This window comes from Pan troglodytes, chromosome 1, assembly GCF_028858775.2.
Source record: "Pan troglodytes isolate AG18354 chromosome 1, NHGRI_mPanTro3-v2.0_pri, whole genome shotgun sequence".
In the NCBI taxonomy this organism is placed as follows: Eukaryota; Metazoa; Chordata; class Mammalia; order Primates; family Hominidae; genus Pan; species Pan troglodytes.
In genome coordinates, this window is record NC_072398.2 from 78585787 (window position 1) to 78598705 (window position 12919).

Genomic DNA, 12919 nt, shown 5'->3' on the forward strand with positions numbered 1-12919 from the left:
TTTCTCAGAATGGATAGTGGATTTTGATGCATGCTTTTTCTGAGTCTATTGAGATGATCATATGATTTTTCTCTTTCATATTGTTAATATAGTCAATTGCATTGAGTGGCCAGTGTTATACTAATCTTGTATTTCTGGGATAAACTCCATTTAGGTATGATATATTATCCTTTTTATATGTTGGGTTTAATTGTTAATATATTTTATTTAGAAATTTTACATATGTTCATGAGGGATATCTGTCTGTAGTTCTGTTTCTTGTAATGTCTTTGTCTGATCTGGGATCAGGGTAATATTCTGACACAATGAGTTGAGAAATAGTCTCTCAAATTTTTTGGCTGACTGTGCTACTGATATTCATTATATACTTGATAGAATTTACCAGTGAAGTCATTTGGAGTTTCCTTTGTGGGAAAGTTTTTAACTTCAAATTTAATAACTTTAATAGATACAGGGCTATTCACATAATCTTCTTGAGTGACTGTGGTGTTTTTTCTCTCAAGATATTTGTCCATTTTATCCAAGTTTTTCAATGTATTGGCATAAAGTTGTTTATAATACTCTTTTATTGCGCAGTAAAGAGTTAACTTAGTGGACTTGGGATGCTCAAACCCTGCACTTGCCCAAGAAAAGACTAGCCTTTGACTGGCTCCTAGGAGATAAGCTCCAAGCTTTTAGAATATCCCACCTAATAAGATCATCTTTATGTACATGGGGCTTTTGGCCTTACCAGATAGTTTATGCTAACAACGTGATTCAGTAAATGGCTGTTTTTGTTTGTTTGTCTTCCTGCGCCATGCTGTATCAGTTTGATGCCTGGAGGGGCTGGAGATTGGGTAGCTAAAGTCAGTTATATGAGTGCTCTCTGCCTATGTGATTGACTCCCAATAAGAATCCTACACGTCAAAGTGAGCTTCCTGGTTAGCAATCAATACTTTGTATGCATTGTCACACATAATTGCTGGGAGAATTAAGTGCTGTCCACACAAATATACTAGGAAAGGACAGCTGTAAGCTCACACCTGATTTCTCCTGGACTCTTCCCTACGTGTCTTTTAATTTTGCTGATTTTAATCTGAATCCTTTCATTGTGATAAACTGTAACTGTGAGTACGACTGCTTTTCTCAGTTCTATGAGTCTTTCTGGCAAATCTTCAAACCTGAGGGTGGCATGGAGACCTCTCATATACTTATCATTCTTTTAATATCTGTAGACTTTGTAGTGATTTCGCTTCTCTACTGATATTGGTAATTTGTGTCTTCTCTCTTTAAAATTTTTTTTGTCACTGTCATTAGAGGTTTATCAGTTTTATTAATTTTTCTCCAAAAAGTTTTTGGTTTTGTTGAACTTTTCTATTGTTTATTGGCTTTCTATTTTATTGATTTCTGTTCTAATCTTTACTGTTGTATTTCTTCCGCTTTCTTTGGATTTCATTTGCTTTTCTTTTCCTAGTTTCTTAGGGTGGAAACTGAGTTCATTAATTTAAAACTTTTCTTCCTTTCTAAATAAGTGCTTAATACAATAAAATTTTCCCTAACTATCACTGTAGCAACATCCCATGAATTTCGATATACTGTGTTTTTATTTTCATTCAATTCAAAATTCCTTTTTATTTCCTCTTGATTTTTTGATTCATGGATTATTTGAGATTTTGTTATTTGGTTTCCAAATATTTTGGAGCTTTTCTGGAGAACTTTCTCTTATTGATTCCTATTTTTAGTTCCATGTCATCAAAATTTAATTTGTATAATTTAAATCCTTTTAAATTTATTAAGACTTCTTAAATGTCTCATAATATAGTTTCCCTTTAATTTTTTTTTTTTTTTTGGAGTTGCGCTCTTGTTGCCCAGGCTAGAGTGCAATGGCATGATCTCAGCTCACCGCAACCTCTGCCTCCCAGGTTCAAGTGATTCTCCTGCCTCAGCCTCCTGAGTAGCTGGGATTACAGGCATGCACCACCATGCCCAGCTAATTTTTGTATTTTTAGTAGAGACGGGGTTTCTCCATGTTGGTCAGGTTGGTCTTGAACCCCCGACCTCAGGTGATCCGCCTGCCTCAGCCTCCCAAGATTAGGTTTTTAAGTCCTCTATAGCCTTACTCATTTTCTGACTCCTTGTACTATTATTTATTGAGAGATGAGAAATATCCTATTATAACTGTAGATTTGTTCATTAATCCTTGCAGTTATCTCAGTTTTGTTTCATGTATCTTGAAACTCTGTTATAATAATAACAGGTGAATAAATATTTGTGTTTGTATGTCTTCTTGATTCTTAGACTCATTTATCATAATGAAATGATCTTTTTCTTCCCCCTAATTTTGGTCTGAAATCTACTTTATCTGATACTAATATAGCCACTGTAACTTTCTTTTGCTAAATATTAGCCTTGGTATATCTTTTTCCTCTTTCCTTTTTCTAATGACTGTATCTATTTCCTTTATAAACTTATTAGCTATATTCTTTGTTTTGTTATTTTAGTAATTGCTCTAGGGTTTGGTATGTATTTTTAACTTATCATAGTCTATCTTCAGGTAGTATCATACCACATGTACTATAAGAACCTTATAAATATACACCTCTGCTTTTTCTCTCCTGGCCTTTATGCTATTGTTTCATACCTTTCATTTATACGTATGTCTTAAAATCCACACTGCAATGTTATCATTTTTGCTAAAATAGTAAGTTAACTTTTAAACAGATTTAAATAAAAATATATATTTACACATGTAGATAAAATTTCCTGTGTTCTTCACTTCTTTGTGTAGATTCATATTTCCACCAGGCATCATTTTCATTCTACCTGATGGGCTTTTTTTTTTTCTTTTTTAGTATTTCTTACAGTGTAGGTCTGCTGCTGATTAATTCTTTCAGCTTTCGTCTGTAGGAAAAGTCTTTATTTTGCCTTAGTTTTCGAAAGACATTTCACTAGATATAAAATTCTAGTTTAACTTTTTTTAAAAAATTACTTTATACTCTTCCACTCTTCTAGTTTGCATTGTTTCTGATGAGAAATTTGTATCATCATCACCTTTGCTCCTTCTTACATAATGGGTGTTTTTTCTCTCTCTTTTAAGATTATTACTTTATCACTATTTTTGATCAATTTGAATATGATGTACCATGGTATAGTGTGTAGCTTGCTTGCTTTCTCTTTTTTTTTCTTCTTTTTCTTTCTCTTTCTTTCTGTCTTCCTTTTTTTCTCTCCTTGTCTTTCTTTCCTTTTTTCTTTCTTTCTTTCTTTTTCGCTTCTTTCTTTCATTCTTTCTTTTTGTACTTCGGGTTCTTTGAGATACTTGAATGTCTGGGTTTATAGTTTTCATCAAATTTGAAAGTTTTCTGACCATTATTTCCTTAAAAATATTATTGTTCTCCCTTCCTTTTTCCTCTTCTTTTGGGGCTTCCATTACATGTTAGCTACTTGAAGTTTTCCTGTAGCTCACTGATGGTCATTTCATTTTTAACATCTTTTTCTCTCTCTTTACTTCATTTTGTATAGTTTCTATTGCTACATCTTTAAGTTCACTAATATTTTTAATAATTTTTTCTCTAATGTCTAATCTTTTATTAATTGCATCTAGTATATTTTTTTATTACAGACGTTGTAGTTCTCATCTCAAGATATTCAATTTAGATAGTTTTTATATCTTTGATTATTTAAGGTATTTTTATATCTTTTCAACATATGGAATACAGGAATGACAAATATTAATATCCATGTCTGCTGATTCTAATAACTATGTTAGTTCTAGGTAAGTTTCAATTGATTAATCTTTTTACTCATTATTTTTATTTTCCTACTTCTTTGCATGACTGGCAATCTTTTGTTTGGTTCAAGACATTGTCAGTTTTACCTTGTTGGGTGCTAGCTATTTTTGTTTTTCTATAAATATTTTTGAGCTTTGTTCTGAGATACACTTAAGTTACTTGAAAATAGGCTTATCTTTTTGAGCCTTGATTTTGGAATTTGTGACATAACCAAAGCAATGGTTAGTCAAGGACTAATTATTCGATGATTAGTCAGGGACTAATTATTTCCTGCTACTAATGCAAGAATCTTCTGAATACTCTACCAAATGCTCTGGGAATTGTGAAGGTTTCCAGTCTGATTGATGGGAACAGGCACTATGCCTGGTCTGGTGTTTTTGCATAGTTCTTTCCCTGGTGTTTTATCCCATTTTGTGCTGCCATATCAGAATACTACAGACTGGGTAATTTATAAATAATAGAAATTTATTTCACAGTTCTGGAGGCTGGGAAGTATAAGGTCAAGGTGCCAACAGGTTTGGTGTTGGTAATGGCCTGGTGTTCACTTCCAAGATGGCTGTTAAACATGACGTCCTTTGAAGGGGAGGAACACTGTTCTTCACATGATAGAAGAGTGGAAGGGCCAAGCAAGGGAGAACCCACTCCTGGAAGCCCTTTTATAAAGGCATTAAACCCGCCCATGCAGATGGAGCCCTTGTGACATAATCACCTCTTAAAGGCTGTACCTTCCAAAACCATTTTGTTGGCAATTAAATGTTAACATGTGTTTTGGAAGGGACAAACAGTCAAATCATAGCCTCTGGCTCATGTAGTTTCCTCACTTATATGTGCTGATCACCTTGAGGGAGACTGTCTACTGGTCTCCATGATTCTTCTTCTATGCAGCTCACTCCTTTCTGATACCTCGTCATACAAATTCTAGTTTCCTTGTTCTTTTTGCAGTCTGAGCTTCACCTCCTCAAGTAGGAGTCCTCTAGGATTTGTCCAGTCCCTCCCCTGCCACATGCTTGTGGCCTGAGGACTCTCAAGGCAGTCAACTGGGGAAATCATAGGTCTTGCCTCAATTTTTTTCTCATCTCTTAGAGATCACTGTCCTTGGTTGCCTGATATCCTGTGTCTTGAAAACTATTGTTATTCTATTTGTTTGTTTATTTTGGGTTTAGAAGGAAACATAAATTAAGTCCCTGTTACTTACTCTGTTTTTGTCAAAAGGGCAAGTCCCAGCAAAGTTTCAACTATTATTCCATTTTGTAGATGAGGAAACTGAGGCACCAAGAGATTAAGTTAGTTGTCCAAGCTTTCACAGCTTGTTAGTCATAGAGCTAGAATTCAAATATTAGCTCTTGAATACTTGAGCAGTATAACTTCAGAATTTACAATTTTAACTACTACTATCTACTTTCATATTACTTCTAAGCTTGCTAAGAACTGGGCAAACATTTCATTAAATGTTTATATAGCTCATATGAGCAGAATGTGGATGACTAATGGTCCTTAACTCCACATCCCCATGATATTTGCATTTTCAAAAGAATATGCTTATTTATTCAGTATGCTTATTTTTCTATCACATACTATTAAATATATGATAGAAATATGTATTCTAACAAAAATGAGAAATATTTATGAAGTGTAGTAGAAGCTGTTTTTAGTTATTAACTCTCCCAGTTTCCCTCTACCTTGGAATTTTCTGGCTTGGTTTTCCTAAGTTATTCTTAATTTTTGCCAATTTCTCTTAATCCATTCTCAGACTATTACCAATGGATTAAAAGTTTCCCTTTTTTAAACCTTTGTATCCATTCATCAAAGACTGGGAAAATGGTGGTTATTTGTATGTAAATCACTTAAAATGAAGAGCTACAAGTAATTTAACAGCTTGCATTTTCCTTTGGGAAGCATTCAGAGATCTTTTCCATTAGCTTTTGGATTCCAATTTGTTCTTTTTTGTTAGAACTTTTGTCTGTCTCTGAGTGCATAACTATTAGGTAGCCAGGAGAGATATGTGGGAAAGTACTTTTTTTTTTTTTTTTTTTTTTTTTTTTTACTGCTGCATTACAGGTAACTAGAAACAGTGCTGGAGATGGTGGCTGAATATTGTTGAATGAATGAGTGGATGGATGGATGAATCAAGCTGGTGGCCAGCTAGAGGAGCCTAAGGGAGACTAGACTAGACTGGCAAACATACGCTGTAGACAGCATATTCAGACTGAAGTGAATACCCAGCACCCAGGCAATTGAGTCTTGACTATATTGTGTTCTGGCTTTGGGATATGGTTATGTTCTACTTACATTTAAATACAGTTGCATTTTGATTTCATCTAAAATAAGGAAATCATACTGACGACTCAGAAGATACAAGAAAATTGAATTTCTCCTGTCTTTTACTTATGCTGTCTTCACTGGAACATTTCAAATATGTATTTCAATGAAGAGGCAATTCCATTTAAGTGAACTAGTATTTCAAGCATTTTTAAAAAACAAAAACACATAAAAAGGATTAACTAGAACTGCCAGGCAAAATAGCCCTCCTGTTTAATAGTTTCCATCAGTCCTCAGTTTAATTACCACATTATTCTGCCAGCTTTCTCCAGAAATAATTGACTGAATGAAGTCATTTCATTTGATATTTACAAACACTAGACTTGTAAAGGGGGTATCTGTCAATTCCCCCTTGGCTTGGAAATGACTAAGGCTGACCAGGCAGTACACAACTGCTATTTTGGGCTCAGCATATTTTCATAGTCACCAACTCAGTAAGATGATGGGAAGGAAAGAGAGGCAGGTAAAACTTTTGGCATTTGTGCTCAGTTTTCTAATTTTGTAATTTTTGCTGTGAAAAAATGAGGGAGCAAAACCCTGATTTGCTCTAAGACACAAACAGGTTGGAAGTGATGTTTTTGTGTGTGGTTGTTAGAATATCCTGTTAAATTCTGAATAGTCTAGAAGGAATCTGCAAAGCTTTGGGTAGCTATAGTGAAAGCTTAAACTGGCTTATCAATCATGATAAAAATGAATTACAAAGGTCAGTCTGTTAATGTTATTGATTTAATGTTCTGGAATCAAGTGTTCTTCATTTAGATTAAATAATAAAATATTATTTTGAAGGCATAATGTCAAATGGATAGGAGATAAGATGAAGAATAGGCTGGAAATTATTTTATCTCAGGCAGCCAACAGGAAATTTCAAAAGACAAGGCTAATATAAGTGAAGTTTTTAAAGAATTGAAGTAGAACACCAAATCGCGGCACTATAGATTCAGGTTTATAAGTGTCAGTCACTACTACATAGAAAAAAATGATTCAGAAGCTTCTGGTGGTCTTCAGAAGGAATTGCAGTAATATTTACAATGTGATGTTTTCATAGTGACTATTTATAGTCTTAAAATATTGAAGGGTGGGGAGATTGGAAGAAAGACTATTTTGGGTAAGGTGCTAATTTAAGAAAACAACAGAATAGTAGAAGTGATAAACATCTTAAGAGGCATATAAGAAGTGAGATGGGCCAGGTGCGGTGGCTTTTGACTGTAATCCCAGTACTTTGGGAGGCCAAGGCAGGCAATCAACTGAGGTGAGGAGTTCGATACCAGCCTGGCCAACACGGCAAAACCCCATCTCTACTAAAATTAGCCGGGCATGGCAGCGCATGCCTGTAGTACCAGCTAATTGGGAGGCTGAGGCAGGAGAATCGCTTGAACTGGGAGGTGGATGTTGCAGTGAGCCGAGATTGTGCCACTGCATTCTAGCCTGGGCGGCAGAGTGAGACCCTGTCTCAAAAAAAAAAAAGAGATGGTTGAAGCTAATATAATTATGAAGAGTATGGAAAGAATGAACTCAGATTTATTTCTTATTCGAATCTACATTTCAGCTACACAGGAGTATGAAATCTCTTAAAGAAGAGCCTGAGTAATCCAGAGTATATTTTCATCCATAATATCATCAATAATTTCAGTTCAGTCATCTCAGTGACAACTTAGACATTTGGTGAAAACTCATTTTCATTTTATATGGTAGCAGCAGGTTGTGCAGGACATGAAGGCTATACAGTTTTGTGAGGCCTCCTTAAGTAAAAAGTAAATGCAGCACTGTAAATATACACTGAGTTATTGGGACTAGGAAGCCTGATGAGAGGCCCACAAGCTTGAGCTTTAGTAGCTTCAGGTCAGTCTGCTTCTGGTTAACAAATTCAATTTCATTTATATAGAGTGAAAAGATTCATTGTAAGTAAAGCGTAACTAGAATATGAATGTGGTGGAAAGAGGAGTAGATTGGGATTTAAGACCTGTGTTCTAGCCTAGGTTGACTCATTCATTTTCATTGCTCATTTACTGAATGCAGCATTGTAAAAGGTATTATGGAAGTGGCTGTGAATACAGTGAATACAAAGGTCCGTGCTTCTGGAATAAAGCACTCCATGCCCAATCCGAATTTAGGAAATAGTGTACACTCTACCCTTCTTAGTGACATACTATAGGCTTCGGCATATTAATGGCTCTGAGGGGTTTTACTGTTAATAAAAACAAACACATCATAAACACACAAGGTTTAACTTCATTTATTCCAGTTTTTAGGTTCTTTTCTTTTTTAATTTGTATAACACATACTGACATCACCTAGAAGACATTTTGGAAAATGCTGTTATAAGAAATTTTCTCACTCTGCTTTCTTGACGATTATACCTGTTCTTAGGTTTTCCTCTTTGGTCAAGTAGAAACTCTTGTCAGGTAATGGAATCCATATTCCCAGCAGTGTATTTGAGACAGACCTGTATACTTTGGACTCAGCCAGCAGTTCTTATTAAATGATACCACCCATCAAGCAGATATTGGCTGTGTGGGGTGTGATAGGTGCTTAACTGGGATGTAGGGACTGGCTTTTCACAACCCAGGCTTATTCTTCCTGATTCCTGGGAAGACTTTCCTTTAAGCATTCTTCAGTCGTCTTAAATGAGCTTTCTGCGTTAGTGGTGTTGCCTTCTGTGCTTGTTTACAGAGGTTACTACACTTGGCATGTGGATACCACCCAAGCAGCCTGTGCAGGGGTTGGAGGCTCAAGCAAAAGTAAGATTCTACTCCTTCTTCAGAGTATTTCTGAATGTGGAGGCTGCCTGAAAGAAGGCCTCTTGCCAAATATGGCTTGGAATTTAAACTTAATGCCAGTCATCACACCTTTTTTAGGGTAATTACCACTTAACCAAACATTTCTGAGTTCCTTATAAATTGGCCCCCTCAGTCATTTAACCATTTTAGTAGCTCTTCTCTGAACTCGGTCCAAGTTTTCCACAATTCTGGTAACAAGGAACTCTGCAGGGAATTCCATGTCCAGGTGCGGCAACCTTGCCAGGGCATTTGGTGGAGGGGGGCGAGGGAACAAGAGAAAGATGACAATCATCTAATATCCCTTAGGCTCTCATAAATGTATGGCAGCTTTCCAAATAACAGAGTTGAGCTCACAGTAAATGAGTAGGCAAGTAGACTGGAAATGGCTCCTTCTTTCGTTTAGGTGAAAGAAAAGCCAATGGCCACTGGCCTGCAAACAAGTAGTGATGGTGTGTGTGTGAATTTGAAGAAATCCTTCACTTTTAGGATTAACATTATAGCCGTACTTAATGGTAGGAAATCATTCTAAAGCAAAGGTTGAGAGGTTCTTAACAGGGATATTCCAAGGAAAGGCAATGGCCTAATCCAATGTTACCATTGCCCTTTATTCATCATTGGCGCTGTTTTTATGTAAATAAGGTCAGGAAAGTCTTGTCTATTATTTTTGTTTTTTCAGTATTTGATGAGTCTGAATGAAAATCTGATGAAACAGATGTTACTTGAAGCTGAGTGACTTTCTCAGGGTCAAGCAAATAAGTAAATGCAGGAGCCAGAATTATACCCCAGGTATGTATAGTTTCAAGCCCTGTACTTTTTACTTGACTGTAAACAAACAAAGCAAACAAAACAAAAATATTCCTGCTCGTACATCCTGTGTCTAACACTGGTTCAAAAAGTGAAATGTTAACATTTATTGGCAAGTCTTTTTTTTTTTTTCTTAACTTAGTTACTGTCTTACTGTGTCCACATTTAAAAAAAAATTGTGGTCATTAGCTTACCTTTTTTTTTTTTTTTTTTTGATAACTCCCTTTTATACCAAAAAATAAGATTCCAAAGACATCAGCATCTGGTACTCAGGTGAAAGTACATTATGTCAGTTTGTTGGGGTTCTGGGTGACCCTAACAAGGATACTGGTAAAAGATTAAGATTTAAGTTCAAAATCAATAATAAATTCTTGAAAAATATAGGGTACTTTTATTTGTTGATGTTTGGGACATTAAAACAAATATTTAACATCTGATTCCAAAGCTAATTAAATATATGTATAATGGACCACCCTACAAAATACATTAATAAGTTACTTATGCATGGAGCTATGTATCTTTGTGGCCACTAATGTTTAAACCATATTTAAAATGCATAAATATTGTTATAAAACAAAACTAGGCAAGGAGAACCATACCAGAAGGAGTATAATAGTTAACAACAAATATGCTTATGGTTGTAGTATTTTAAAGATACTTTTTGTAATTATAGAGTTTAAGATTTCAACTGAAATGCAATTATTTCCCACAACCTAGAAAATTACTTGATACTAAGATTCTCAATTCACCATTGCTGGCATGGGATCACATGGCTAGTACTGCTGGAATTGGGCTTTTGTTCTAAGCTCCTTGCTCTATCATAGATTTCTCCCTCATCATCACGGGATGATTGTTTCCTTAACAATAATCCTGTAATCAAGTGAGGCTTTTCAGGGAGTCGAATGCTAATATCAAACTCAGAATTCTTCTTTTCTTCTCTGGTCTAACAACTGTTTGTGCCAGCCTTATCCCACTGTAGAGGTTGAGTTCTGTAGATCCGTATCTACTTTGAACACAGCTGGACTCTCAGGTAGTTTGGTCTTTGGGGGCTGATATACCTAAAATAACTATGAATAGTTAAATCTGACCACGTGTGATATGGCAGTTGCCTTTTAATTTTAATGGAATATTTTAGAGCATTTTTATGGAAAAGCTCTTAAAGTTCTTTTTTTCACTACCTTAATGAAAGGGGAAAATGTGTTGCTGTAGCTGTTATTTTTTATAATAAATTTAAAGGAGTTCCTACAAATCTTAACAAGTAAAATCAAATATTTAATGCTTTTGGCAAAATGCCTTTATAAGATTTCCAGAACAAAATAAAATGTTCTGTAGTTAAACTTCTTTGAATAAATTAGACTGAATTTCTAAGGGTACTTACATCATGTATCAATATTTTCAAGTTAATTTGATATAAGGACTCATCAAACAGCATCATTACAGTAGTTACTGTTGCAACTGAAAAGACTTATGCTCACATTTTAAACCAGAACAAAAAGCTAGATTCACAAATATGAATATTCCAGATAGAAACCCAATTGTTTTGCTGTTTTTTTAAACACCACATTTCTTTGATATATGCAAATCAGGATAGCCTCTAATACTAGCTGTTGATATGGGCTACGATTATAAAAGATATTGTGGGCATTCTAACTCTGAGACTTTGTGAAGGCTGGTTCTTTTAGACTAGGGGCAGTGATGTGCTGGTAACGTTTAATAAAAACCTCTCCAGAAAGAAAACAAAAAATTTGATTGTTGGTTTCCATAGTGTAAACGTGAATTGTGGAGTTAAGAAGAGATATGTACAATCACCCCTTACCAGCTGATGCCAATGGCATCAACCAGCTCCAGGAGACTACTGAAGAGGAATGACTTTATATTTGTTAAACATGCAATATGGGAGCAATCAGTTATAAAGGCCCAAATTTAACAGGAAAAAATGTTTAACTGAGTAAGATGGACTAATACCATTACTCTGGGCATAGACCTTCTGAGACAGTTTTGACAAGATTTAGTCACCTTATCAAATGGAGCATTTTGAAAAAATGCCTAGTCATAAACTTAAGTAGCTGTAGAATCAGTGGCTTGACAAAATGAATAGAAATAGAAAAAATTAAAGGGGTAACTTTATGTTTCTTGTTATTCATAAAGAATTTTTACCATTGCTTTGCTCTGAATGAGGTTTGAGTTGGATCCTTGAAAATCATCATCATTTGTATGATAGTTCTGGGAAAGATGTTTTCCAGGAAAAGTATTTTATTAAAATAATTGTAAATAATATTTATTTTGACAGTTTCTGTTCTTCTGTATTATCTCATTGAATCTGCACAACAACCTTCTTATTATCTGTCCCATTTTTCAGATGAGGAAACTGAGGAACAAATAATTTAAGTAACTTAAATTCCACATCTAGTAATTGGGTTAACCCAGACAGTCTGACTCAAGGGTTTGTGCTGTTAGTCAATACACATTTTTTTTTTTTTTTTTTTTTTGAGATGGAGTCTCGCTCTGTCACCCAGGCTGGAGTGCAGTGGCACGATCTCTGCTCACTGCAAGCTCTGCCGCCTCCTGGGTTCACGCCATTCTGCCTCAGCCTCCCGAGTAGCTGGGACTACAGGCGCCTGCCACCATGCCCGGCTAATTTTTTTGTATTTTTCGTAGAGATGGGGTTTCACTGTGTTAGCCAGGATGGTCTCGATCTCCTGACCTCGTGATCCATCCACCTCGGCCTCCCAAAGTGCTGGGATTACAGGTGTGAGCCACAGCACCTGGCCAGTCAATACACTCTTATGCCTCAAATATATTTTTTTAAAGAAACCTAGTCATTACTATAGTTAGCCAATGATTTCATATATTTTAATGTTCTTTACAGTAATTGAAATTATGTAAGATTCTTTCAACATATGTGGATAAGAGACATATTCAGAGGGGTGGACAGTTTGTAAAGGGCACACATTTTAAGGTTAGAATAGTTCTGGGCCAGATAATCTTTAGATTACATTAACAAAATGGAGATTAAATAGTAATGTGGCTAAACTATACTTTGCCTTTAGTTAATAGAAATCATCTGTCAAGAAACTATAAATTTGTACTCTTTATATTGCTGCTTAGGCCAGAAAGAATTTAAGGTGCCTTAAAAATACACAGGCACAAATATATATATATAATATATATATATATGTATATATACACACATGTAAATATATATGCATATGTGCGCAACTATATTATATATATGAAAATAAAGAAATGTAA

At 35.1% G+C, this 12919-nt stretch overlaps 1 long non-coding RNA gene across 1 annotated transcript in view; it reads left to right on the forward strand.

Annotated features, from left to right (window-relative positions):
• LOC104004105 (uncharacterized) overlaps nt 1-12919 on the forward strand; it is a 71420-nt gene that overhangs the window by 5463 nt on the left and 53038 nt on the right. The window contains exon 2 of the long non-coding RNA XR_010151833.1: nt 9540-9649. This is a non-coding gene — a long non-coding RNA (uncharacterized LOC104004105). The remainder of the gene's footprint in view (nt 1-9539; nt 9650-12919) is intronic.